The sequence below is a fragment of the Nicotiana tabacum genome, chromosome 6, assembly GCF_000715075.1.
Source record: "Nicotiana tabacum cultivar K326 chromosome 6, ASM71507v2, whole genome shotgun sequence".
Taxonomy (NCBI): Eukaryota; Viridiplantae; Streptophyta; class Magnoliopsida; order Solanales; family Solanaceae; genus Nicotiana; species Nicotiana tabacum.
The window spans coordinates 216,833,176-216,846,092 of record NC_134085.1 but is presented as its reverse complement, the minus strand read 5'-3'; positions in this window follow the sequence as shown (position 1 = coordinate 216,846,092).

Sequence of the window (12,917 nt, the reverse complement as noted above, 5' to 3'; positions counted from 1 at the left end):
TGTTCAGAGTAGAGAGAGGGCAGATGTTTGCACTGGAACCACTGTCAACTAATACCTTGGTAACCACAGAATCTTCACATTTTACCGTAAGATAGAGAGCTCTGTTGTGCTCAGTACCTTCCATAGGCAACTCATCGTCAGAGAAGGTGACCTTGTTCACCTCAAATATTTTGTTGGCGATCTTTTCCAGATGGTTTACTGAAATTATGTCGGGAACATGAGCCTCGTTCAGAATTTTCATCAAGGCCTGACGATGCTCGTCTGAGTGGATTAACAATGACAACAGTGAAATCTGAGCAGGCGTCTTTCTCAACTGCTCCACGATGGAATAGTCTTGTACCTTCATTTTTCTCAGAAACTCCTCCGCCTCTTCTTCAGTCACTGCTTTTTTCACTAGAACTGGGTTATCTCTAGATGTTTTAGCTTTCCTTAACTCTTCTGGAGCAAAGCATCTCCCCGAACGAGTTAATCCATGGGCCTCATTGACTTCTTCTTTCACTTCCTTTCCTTTGTAGGTCACTATCACCTGTTCATAGTTTCACGGGATAGCCTTGATGTTGACTATCGACAACTGGGTTACAAGTTTGATAATGACAGGATCCGTACGGGCACCCTCTACAATTATGATAGGCTTGTTTGCCACTCCCGGCACAACCACTTTTGACTTTTCTTGCTTTGCTGCAACATCACTTGGGGATTATTTCTTGACTACCGCGGATGGTTCACCGTTTGTCCCGCTCAACTTTTCACCGATCCTTCAATCGTGGGTTTTTTGACTAGCTTGACCTCACTAGACCGAATCATCATGACGGTCTGTGAAAGCTTCTTGGGCTCCCCTCCCTTACGTACTATCTCGATCATGTTTGTTTCTTGATGGGTTGGCAATGGGTTTTGGTTGATATTGGGTGCCTCTGAAGTTTGGAATTCAATCTGGTTTGTGTTAATGAGCTCTTGGATGGCATTTTTCAAGTGCCAGCACTTCTCCGTATTATATCCCGGAGTACCAGAACAATATTCACAACAGTAATCAAAATTCTTTGGAGGAGTGTTTGGCAAATTCGACTCAATTGGCCTCAGCATATCCAATTACCTCAATCTGTGGAACAAACTGGTATAAGACTCCCACAACGGGGTAAAGGTTTTCTTCCGCTCATCCTCTCATTTTTAAATGCTAGATTGGGTCGGAAACCATGGCTGGCAGGGTTTCGGTAGGCTCGCCGGGGTGGGTAAGCATTTTGTGGAGTTGGGTAGGTGTTTTGTGGGGCTAGGGCACGCCATTGTGCGTAAGCAAGAGGTTGAGTATATGTCTGGGTATGGTGGACAGATATATGAGGGTCTGGTGATGGGAAGTAATGCTGGGGTGGATTATACGAGGTTTGGGTGTAGGTTTGGTGGTGGGGTCGAGGTTGAGTATAATGGTGTGACTGGCCCCTAAGTCCAAACCATGATCCCGAATCAATTGTTGCCACATCTTCTTTCTTCTTCTTTCCGATCACTCCCCCAGTACCATTTTTAATGGCTTGGGTAGTTGCCTTGATAGCCGAGTAACTTATGATTTTGTTTGATTTAAGTCCTTCTTCCATCATGCCACCCATCTTCACTACCTCGTTGAAGGACTTGCCTATGGCCGATACCAGATGACCGAAGTAAGTGGGCTCCAGGGCCTGCAGAAAATAATCCACCATTTCGCTCTCTTTCATCGGAGGGTCAACTCTTGCTGCTTGTTCTCTCCAATGAAAATAGTACTCCCTGAAACTTTCACTAGACTTCTTCTCAATCTTAGTCAGAGACAAATGATCTGGAACAATCTCGAGGTTGTATTGAAAATGACAAGCGAATGCTTGGGCCAAATCATCCCATGTATACCATCTGTTGTGATCCTGATGAGTGTACCACTCCAACGCCGCGCCGCTCAGACTCAGGCTAAAGTATGCCATCAACAGCTCCTCTTTCCCACCAGCTCCGCTCATTTTACTGCAGAATCCCCTCAAATGGGCCACCGGGTCTCTATGCCCGTCATATAGATCGAATTTAGGTATCTTGAATCCCACCGGCAGTTGAACATCGGGAAATAGACATAAATCTTTGTAGGCCAAGCTCACCTGGCCTCCCAATCCCTACATGTTTATGAATGACTTTTCCAGGCTTTTAACCTTCCTGAACATCTCCTCATGTTCTAGGTTCTTAGGTGGTTTCTCAGTCTCACCTAGGAGGTCAAAATGAGAAGTGTAAGAGTAAGGCTTTGGGGCCTTGAAAGTAGGTTTCGGGGGAGGGGAGGGGGTAGTATTGGTTATCTTGGGTCTAGAATAAGGGCTCGCTGGAGGATCGGTGGAGTGTAGCGGGTGGGGGTGCCACAAAGATAGGGGTGGCGGGTGGAGGAGGGTATGGGATCGGTTTGGGTAGTGGAGCTTGTGGAGTTTTGGAAGTGGCGCCTTGGTAGTGGTGGTAAATTGGGCAGCCTGGAAACGAATCAACAGTAGGAGGTTCTTGGGATTGAGCCAGCGGCAGGACGAAAGCAGGGTTGGCAGGGTAGGATGGTGGTGGATGCCCTTTTAACCATGCCTGGTACATCTCTGGCATCTGGTGTTTCAACTTATGCAACTCCTCTTTCAGGTTAACATCAGCCTCGTCCCTCTCTCTTGACGGATCGATAACACTTGCATCCAGTTCTTGGTTAGCCATGATTAACTTGTTTTTGGACCTGGTGTTGTACATGTGAGTTGCCAGAATGCCAAACAAACTAACCACCAGCCTGAACTTGACGACAACAACAAACTTGTTAGCGATTAGGGCTTAACAGATAGGCAACCGCACATTGGGGATGCAATGCACCTAAGCAGTTAATCATTTCTATTATGCATTTGATCAGTTGCTTACGTCATCCCGGCTTTCCCTAATTTTTATTTTGCAACTTCTCTCTTTCTTATTCCTGCTTTTCTTTGCTTCATTCTTGTTTTTCTTTTATTCTCTCATCCTCCTCTCTTGTTTTGCCATTATTTCTTTCCCGATTTTTCTTGTTTTCTCTCTTTTCTTTTGTTTCTCTTTCTTTTTTTCTCTTTCTTTTCTATTCTCTTTTATTTTCATGGTCATGATCAGATCCTATGGGGATTGCCTATGTATCATGACATCGCATGAATCAGACCAAACGTAGTTCTGGGAGATAAGTGTAAAATAAATAAAAAAACATTTTGGGGTTTTCAAATTTTCCACAAAATAAAAACGTCTTGATTACAATGACTCATCGTATAAACTTAATCATAAAAACTAATAGACTCGAAAAGGGGGACTAACAGACTCCAACAGAAACATGAAAATACAGACTCGAAAATAGACTAACAGATTCCAACAAAGAAAGTGAAAATACAGACTCGAATGAAAATTATGAATACATCAATGCCTCAACTGCTCCAGAGGATCGCGGGACATCAGTCGGTCTTGCCACGGGCCTATGCGCCAGATTCCCTTAAAGACGCTCTAGGTCACTTATTATTTGGTGAACAAAGGTCATTACCGCAGTGAAGAAGGTGGTTCTAGTCATGTCTTCACATTAATGTCACTTCATGACGATGTAGTCAACAATGGCTCTAACCCTCTCTCTGATGATACCCTTTTCTTGGAGAAAACGCCCTATTTGCTGAGTCCTAGCTTCTAGAACCTGGGCATCATGATGGCTTTGACCTTGCAACTGCTGCATATCTTCCTCCAGTTGGGACATCAATGCATAGCAATGTTCCCTTTCTGCTTTAAAGTTCTTAGCTTGCTTGGCCATCTCATTTTCGAGGGTAGTTAGCCTTTTCTTCAAATTGGTGGTTGTTCCCTCGTATTTCTTTTCAATTATTGGACAAACTCTGCTCGCCCCACTGCGTTCTTCGCTAACTGTACTCGGGCTCTCACCAGATTACCCTCGGATTTTTCCAGATCATCCTCACACTCAGCTATTTTCCTCTTGAGACCACTTATGTGTCTTTCATCCATTCGGCTTCATTCATGATTTTCAGTAGCTATTCTCATTTTTTGGATCTATGCTTGGAGGGCCTTGTTTTCTTGAACCAATTTCTTCTTCTCCCCTTCATCGATCACGGCCTGCACACTTTTGTCAAATTTAAAATCACGGATCTATCCCTCCAATTTGCTTATGGTGGCTCTGTAGTTTGCCTCTTTTGCCAACCAATCCCATTGCCCTTGTGCTCCATCAGTGAATTATTGGACATGGGGCCTTTTTGCAGGCCGTTCGGGATCTAGATGGATTTGGGACCTTTTACCGTACCAAGTTGTGTAACTAGGCTCCAACTCGCCTCTGGATAGATCTCGTACCTGAGTCTTTGGCTATAAAAACCTACATTGATGCTAAATTCGACGCACCCTTTCTTCTGGGAAAGCAACTTTTGGTTCCAATTCGATGACCTGCAGACTCAAATCCTCATCATGTGGGATGGTTTGGTACCTGCCTAACTGACGTAGAACTCTGTGCGGGGCATAAGACTGAATGCTCTGGAGACCCATCAATAGAAGAAAACACACCTCGGCTGACATATAAATGATTTCACTGACCAAGAGCCACCCGAATGTCCATTCAATCTTGTTAGCAGTCTGGGAGCTCAAATGTGCAAACCATGCTTCCGTACCATCCAAGAACTCATATCCTTCCACCTTTTGTTCATGTTTTTCAATGCATTCAAGACCGGTCTGCCATAGTTCATGTACTCCGGACGGTGGCAAAGGTGTTCCTCCATCTAGAGTTGTAGAAGTATATTGCATCCTTCAAAAAACTTTCACCCTTATTGGCATACGATTAGAGCTCGGTAAATCTCCGTCATGATCATCGGTACAATGGTTCCATTTGCCTTTTTAGTCATGAAGTCGGCTATTCCCACAAGCCCCAATTCTATTTTTCCATCCTTTCTTGGACAAATAAAAACACCCAAGAATGCCACTATAAAAGCCAATCCTCGCCGAGTTTCCCACTTATCTTTGTTCCCCGAGTGAGTAAGACCGGTATCTGGCATCTCAAACCTGCGGGGATTCCCGTAACGTCGATACAAGAAATAGAATGTGCAGAATCCCTTGGCCAAATTTCCATCTTGAAATTCCCGACTGATGCTTAGTAGGTCCAGAAACTTATGAGGAGTCACTGTTTTAGGTGCCACCGGTATTGATTTCTAAGATTCCCACTGAAACCAGCGTAGCCCGCTATTTCCTCAAGCGTAGGAGTTAGCTCAAAATCAGCAAAATGGAACACATTATGTGCTGGGTCCCAGAAGGGTATCAAAGCCTCAATTATATCCTTCCTCGGCTTAATCTTCAGAAGCCCAACAAGACCACCCAAAGCTTTTATCACAGTTTTCTGCTGACTTCTCCCAAATCATGCCACCACATATGTAGTTCTAACGGGATTTTCTCGCGGACTGTGAAAGGTTCATTTTCAATTGTCCTCATCCTGCACATTTATTTAAGGTGATTGATTAAAAGACTGTGATTTACTTTGACTCAAGAGAAAAACACCCATTTCACAAAATTTAGAACAAAAAATTCTTGCGAATACAACCCTTCAACACCTCAAAAAAAAATTTAGGGCTGGTTTTGTTAATCCCAAAATTTTTGAAAAAGATTCCTAGGTGGCTATTCTTGAAAAAATAGCCTTCCGGTGCCTTTTGGGGCATTTTTTGCAGGAATAGCGCCCCCTAATTTATTTATGACGAAACAGCGACATTTCTTATTTTTTTGGGTTATTTTTTGCAAAAGTAGTTGGACCCGATGAGGGTTGCCTACGTATTCCACGTCCGGTGAGAATCAAACTTGCGTAGTTCGGCCAATTTGACGCAATAGAAAACACAAACTTTTGAAATAGCCTTTTTTTTTGAAAATTTCGGCAGAGTGCCGGGGTATTTGGACACCGGGTTTTTCATAGGCGGGTAATTTTCTCTCTCACCCCTCAATTTGTTTTTTCTCAATTTTTCTCTTATTCTAGAAGTCGGTCAACATGCAGTCCGAATCAAATAAATACGCAAGTAGCAAACAAAATGCATTAGGATGGTCTTTTGATTTCAGGTGCACCTGTCCTAGACGGACCTAACCCCTGTGTTGAGTCCCCAAAGTCAAAATACACATGATGCAAACAAGCGTTTGTAGACATGTGATTTTTGACCCTCCCAAAGATTTCACATATTTTAGCATTTAAATACTTAGTTTAGGTCTAATATAGTTATTTCAACTAATTTCGACTCTTTTACGTTATTTTTGTCACAAAAACGAAAATTACAAAAAAAAAAGTTTTATTAATGTTTTTGTAGTCATACTATTTCATTAGGATTTTTATTTTTATATAATCTTGAAAAAATACCAAAAATAGTTTCATTTTAGGTTTATCTTTAATAGTTTATTTTAATTAATTAGGAGCGATTTTACATTTTATAGGTGCTTTATACTATTGTACAAGAAGAATTAGATTTGGGTCTATAATTTATGAATTTTAATTTTTAGCTCAATTTTAATCTAATAATACATAGACCCAACCCAAAACCCAAAAGTCATATAAGCCCAAATCTTGTTAGCCCACACCTCATTTCCCTTAAGAAGATAAATTGAACCTTAGAACCTCTTAACCCAAGAGCAGCAGATGGACCACCCTCACTCACCAAGAAAAACGCTGCTTCTCCATCTCCATTCATCTCCGCCGCATACCACCGTCTCTCTCAACCTAAAGGCACACGCACCCACACAAAGAAAGAAACGGTGGGGAAAAGGAATGAAAAAGATTAGAAAATGGCCGCTGACCCTTGCTTTTAGTCATTTGTTCTTTCCTTATCCATACAATTTCTTAACTCAATGATTTGAATTACTATTTACATGTATATTTGTTGCTTCTGAAATTTGAGTAAACATTAGCGGTTGACTTAGAATTAGAGCTCTTTGGTTTTTTTTATTCACGGCAAAGCTAAACATTTAAGTTGTTGTTGTTTCCTCCTCTTAGTTGCTGTTATTTCTTCCAAATACCATGTCATGAAACCTAGATGAGGAACCACCATTGAAGTTTGCTAATTTTATTGCAAAACCACCTGAAAAATTCGTGGCAAGTTGAGTCAGTAAGGTATTCCGTCGAGGTGCAATTCGTGTATCCAGGTTCCGATCGCGGTTCACTTGTCTCGTCAGTAGCTAGCATTGAAGATTCTGCTTTCCGTGAGGTCCATTTCGGTACTTTGTTCTTAATTAATTTTTAGAGTTATTCCTTGTGTGTTTTGATATAGAATGAAATTATACTTGATTTTAGTTTACCCAATTATGTGTATATGACGTTTTTATCTTGCATTAGTATATTAAATGTTTACTGATGTGATTTCTTAAACAAACAACAGTGCCTAGTAGATTAATGATGAATTAAATTGGAAATTTTAATAAAGTGGGTGAGTAGGTGCTTAAGAGGAAGATTTTGGTTGGGAATTTGTTCATTTCCTTTTCGTTGTATTGTTTCTCGTTCTGAATGCCATGTATTTCTTCGTGTTAGCCATAGCGGGATTGGATATTGAAAAAAAGTGAAAAAAACTCAATCTTTATCTCGTTTATTGTTTTAACCGTTAGAAGCATACTTAGGCCGACCACACTTGGGTAGACAAACTCTAGGATTTTGATTTGTTTAATTTTGAGACGAGAGGTCTTTCCCTTAGTTAAATTTATCCAGGGAATGCCCCGAAGGATTTGTATATATTTTATTCTGGGGAATGCCCCAAAGGATTTGTATATATTTTATTCCGGGGAATGCCCCGTAGTATTCTGTAATTGGAGGCTGAAAGCGAACTCGTAGTACTTTTGTTCTTATTTTACTTTTCTTTTTGCTATTTTCTCTTATTGGGTGGGGATGACCTCGAGCCTCTTTGTATTTATTTTCCTTTTCTATGATTTTACCTCAATTTGAATATTTTAAAAGCCAACTAGATCATGTACGCAACCGTGAATTTCACGGGACTCGGGGAATGCCTAACACCTTCTCCCTGAGTCAAATGAGCCCCCTTACCCGAATCTCTGGTGCAAACTTAGTTTTGGAGTCTCAAGTGTTTTGAAAGGAAAAAATATTTTCGAGAAATGGTGACCTGATACACCGAAATCAAATGTCAGGTGGACAACTCTGAATTATTTCCTTTTGAACACAATTTTGTCGCTTTTTAATTAAAAACCCTTTTGAGCTTTACAAATCCTTTTATTATTTTTAAGAGGGTTAGTGAGTTTGAAAAAAAAGGGTGTGACACCTCTGGCGACTCTGCTGGGTCTTAGCCAAATCTTGCATGTCTAGCCACTTTTGGCCACATCGGCAATTCTTGCAAAATGAGGTTATTTTCGCAAAAGTGGTTCAATTACCCATGTCTTAGGATTTTGAGTCCACAACTAGGTGTCATATTACTTTAAGGTCCTTCCTTTTTGAGTTTGCATCTTTAGCCACTTTGAGCCATATCAGCCGCTTTTGCAAAATGGGTCATTTCTGCAAATTAATTTTGGGTCATGATTATTGGGAGTTCGAATCCATATAAGCTTTAGTGAGGTATGTCCATGTATTTGAGGTCATCTTTGTTGTGTTTGCACTAATAGCCACATTTTGGCTGCGTAGGTCATCTAGCAAAAATAGCCTTAATCGTGCCTTGCATGTGTCCAATAGAAGGTGTCGTGGCGTCACATGTGTCTTGAGCCACTAACTCTATTTGATCTTATTTTTCCATTCAGGTATATATCAATTTGCTAGAGTTTGAGCACGACAAATACTCCAGGACCATTCTAGTCAAAACCATTGCATGCACGAGCTACTTGAGGAAACTTTTTATTTTTTTAGTCTATCTTAGGTTGTCTTTTAATTTTTAATCTTGTACAGTAGTATCGAGTCTGTCAGTCTAGTTAAGATTGTTGAGTCTTTTGTTATAGTACTTCCTGTTTTGTATTTGAAAATCCAAAAACAAATTATAAATGAAAAATCCCAAAAAGATTTTTTTTCTTAGTTTATTTTGTCCATTACTTTTCAAGAACTACGCTTGATCTGATTCATGAGGGACATGATACATAGGCAACCTACATAGGGTGCGATCGAATCATTGAAAAAAAAGAGAGAGAAAAAGAAAAAGAAAAAAGAGATGAAATTGGGGATATGAGAAATGAGAGGAAAGAAAAGAGGGGAAAGAAATGAAAAGCCAAGCGATTTTAGAAAGGAAAATGAAGAAAGAAATGAGGCAAGAAGAGTGAAATTGGGATGATGCCAAATGATATTTTGGCCCACGAAGCCATTCTAGAACCGTTAACTGTGACTAGGGGCATTGCACGCAATGTGATATTTCTATATGTTAAATGCTCTAACGCTAACATGTTGGCTTTGTTTTGCTCCTCTTTGTTACTTCCATCGTTATTATAATAGAGGGTGGTTAGTTTGGGGCACTTTGGTGATTCGTCCATACAACACAAGGTCAAAAATCAAGGTAGACATGACTAGCAAAGATTTGGACACAGGAGTTGTTGACCCGTCGAGGGAGATTGAGAAGTCGGAATCTGAATTGAAAGAAGGGGTCCAAAGGTTGAAACATCGGATGGCAGAAATATATCAGTCTTGGATCAGGGGGCATCCTCCACCTCTATTCCCCACTAACTACACTAAAAACCCTGCAACTATCCCACCACTATCACAAGCCTAGGTTCCCACTATTGTTGATCTTTACCCTCAACACGCCCCGTGTTTTACCCCTTACTAGAATTACCCTGGAACTTCCTCCCAAATTTTCCATGCTACACCAGCCAAAACAACCTCATACCCTACTCCAACATCTGCTCCTATTTTTGTAGCTCCTCCACCAGCTACTCTTACTTGATCCGCTAGCGAAACTGTGTTCAAAGTCCCCTATGCCAAAGGAAAGAGACCCAAGGAAAGTTTTAGGGAGTTTTGGTTCAGATGGAACGAACAAGTTGCTCGGGTCAGTTCTCCGATTGATAGAAAAGATGTTGCTGAGCCCTGCCAATGACATGATCCAGTGGGCATTTCTGCTAAATGCTTTCAGCCTCAATACCTACCCCATGAATATCCTCGTACTCCAGATAATCCTCACCAATGCTACTTTCCTCCACAAAATTCCCGAAGTCATACCTCACCTCCCAGTACTCTATCACAATGCACCGCCATATGCTCCACACTCACAAAACCCGCAATGGCTTGCACCGCCTCCACAAATTTCTTACCCACCTCTACAAGCATATCAACCCCCTACCCGAAAGTGGTTCCAACCAAGTCCGGAGTACAAAATGAGAAGGCAACAGCAAAGAGAAAAGTCTTTCACTCCAATCGGAGAATCCTACACAAGCTTGTTTGAAAAGTTAAAATAGTCTAGCCTAGCCGCTCATCGGTTATACTCCGAACCCATATGCAAAAGGTTTTGATCTTACTATACGGTGCATGTACCACTCTAATGTCCAAGGGCATAGCATTGAAGAGTGTCGTGCTTTGAAAAGGGAGATAGAAAGAATGATTCAAGAAGGGATAATTGTGGTCCGGGACAGTGACATCCAAAACATCGCGCAGAATCCTTTACCTGCACATGATGATGCATACTTTGTGGGAGAGATGCGTGGTGACAAGGAGTATGAGAATCCTCTAGGGAACTTGCTGACTGAAGTGAATGATATTGAAATTGTTGAAGGTCCCAGTAATTTTGATGTGCAATCCAGTGGCTAAAATGTCAAGCTTGGTAATTGGAAAAACACTCCTTTCTTGGATAGCCAGGGAGGAGTTTTGGTGGTTTATTTTGTTGTCATTTTGGTTGTCTGGATTATTTCAGGGTTGTAATCCGGATATTGTCTTGTTGGCTCAAACCCTTCTGCTTCTTATTTTCCTAGTTTGTTTAGTGATAGTAACTCGTCTAGTATTATCTAGGATTGTTCCAGGGTTGTAACCCATGTCTATTTTGTTTGTTTTGTTCAAACCCGTTCCACCATCTGTCTAATGCAATCTCATGTTTTCTATTAATTCTGGTCAGTTTTTGTTTAGGTTACTTTTCCTTTTATAGTTCTTTTCATCCTGATTCCAGTGACATGACATGCACACATAATTCTCATCCTAGTCTTGAAAGTTAGTCTAATCATAAAGCAATAACACGATTTTGAATATGATAAAATGAGGCCTTTGAGGAAACAAGTAAAGATTCACGCATACTGAGGTAACCTGAAGCTTAAATTGAGTGAAACTGAGGCAGTTAGTCTGGAAAATCAAGAGGTTGATGAGAGCATCCAACAAGGGAATATCTGTCAAGCAGTTTGAGGTAGATCAGTTAGTGCTGAAATGCATTCTTCCACATCAAGATAAATTTGAATCAAGTCTGCTTCGAACTGGCAAGGATCCTTCATTGGGACAAAAGGTATTGCCCATTAGCACTTTTTGTTTGTGTTGATGCCATCAATAGATGTTGTGTATGGTTTCTTTTCTTATCTTTGATTGCATGTTTGTACTTGGCATTCTTAAAGTTTGGTATGATGAAGGCATTTTATTCTGCTACCCAAACACTTTTATCTTTTGCTACCCCTTTTGAGCCTTAATTTATTTTGCTTTATACCCCTCTTTTGGAATCAGAAATAGAGTTAGGAACTAGAAAAGAAAAAGAAAAAGAGAAAAAGAAGAAAAAAGGGAAAAGAGAAAAAGAAAAAAAAAGAAAAAAAAAAAGAAAAAAAGGAAAAAGGAAAAAAAATAACAACTTTGTCTTTTGAACTACGTTCGACCTGATTCTTGACACGTCAAGATACGTAGGCAGCCTTACGGTTTGGTCACACCAAATAAAATATTTCATAATCCCCAAAGTCAAGAGTGGGACATTTTTTCTTAGAAATCCCATCAAAGCAAAAGAAAAAAAAATTCCCCAAACTCCAAGAAACTGGGACAGAAGTTTTAATTTTGCCAAAAGACCTGATTCCAAAAGTTGTAATTTTGAACCCTTTCATCTTAAATTATTTTGACCCTTCATGTCACTCTTTCTTTCTAACCATGTCCAAAAGCTTACATTACGATCCAAAGAAAGACCTTCTGACCAATCTTTGAGGATGCCAAATCAAGTGTGTGGTGGAAGTCTGATCTTCTTGTATCATGGGTAATACCTTGTTCTCATCGCAAAGAGAGAAAATGATAAAATGAGAGTCTTATCGGTGAAAACCATCATGGGCACCGCAAGGCGACTGTTGATACCCAATTTTTTCCTATGTATTTTATATATGCAAAATACTTTCAAAATAGCATATATATGCATATATAAGTATGCCCAAGTATTTTAGTATTTTTTTTCTAATTTTTAAAAGATTTTTTAAATCAATTTATTGCCCATTTTAGCAGTACAAAAACTAATAATTATTTCCAAAATCATCATTTTGGTGAATAATTTATTTTATTCTCATATTTATACCAAAATATAGCTAATATAATTTTTTCACATTTTATAAAAATTTATTTAGCATTTTAAAACTAAATTGCATATAATTGCAATTTTAGCCTACTTTAAGATTTAATTGCGTTTATAATTACAAAAATTGATTCCAATATTTTTAATTTAATATTTATATATTATTAATTAATTTAGTACCTTTAATTTGTTTCAGAAATTATTTTACTTATTTTTATAAAATAAAAAGGGGAAAAGCGGCTATTTAAACACTAGCCCTATTTCATTTCAATTATAGCCCAAATCAAACACCCAATTAACCCAATTTCAAATCCCCAATTGACCGGCCCAATTTCAATTTAACCCGCCCCTGACCCAACTAATTTAACCCGCCCAGCCTTCCCTTTTGATCCAGATCGTTGATCATTCTGATCAACGACCACAATTTTCCCTTTCCTTTTTAATTCACAAACCCCCCCCCCCCAACCCTACTTCATTTCTCACCAATCGCCGCCTCTAAACTCTTAAACTCTCTCA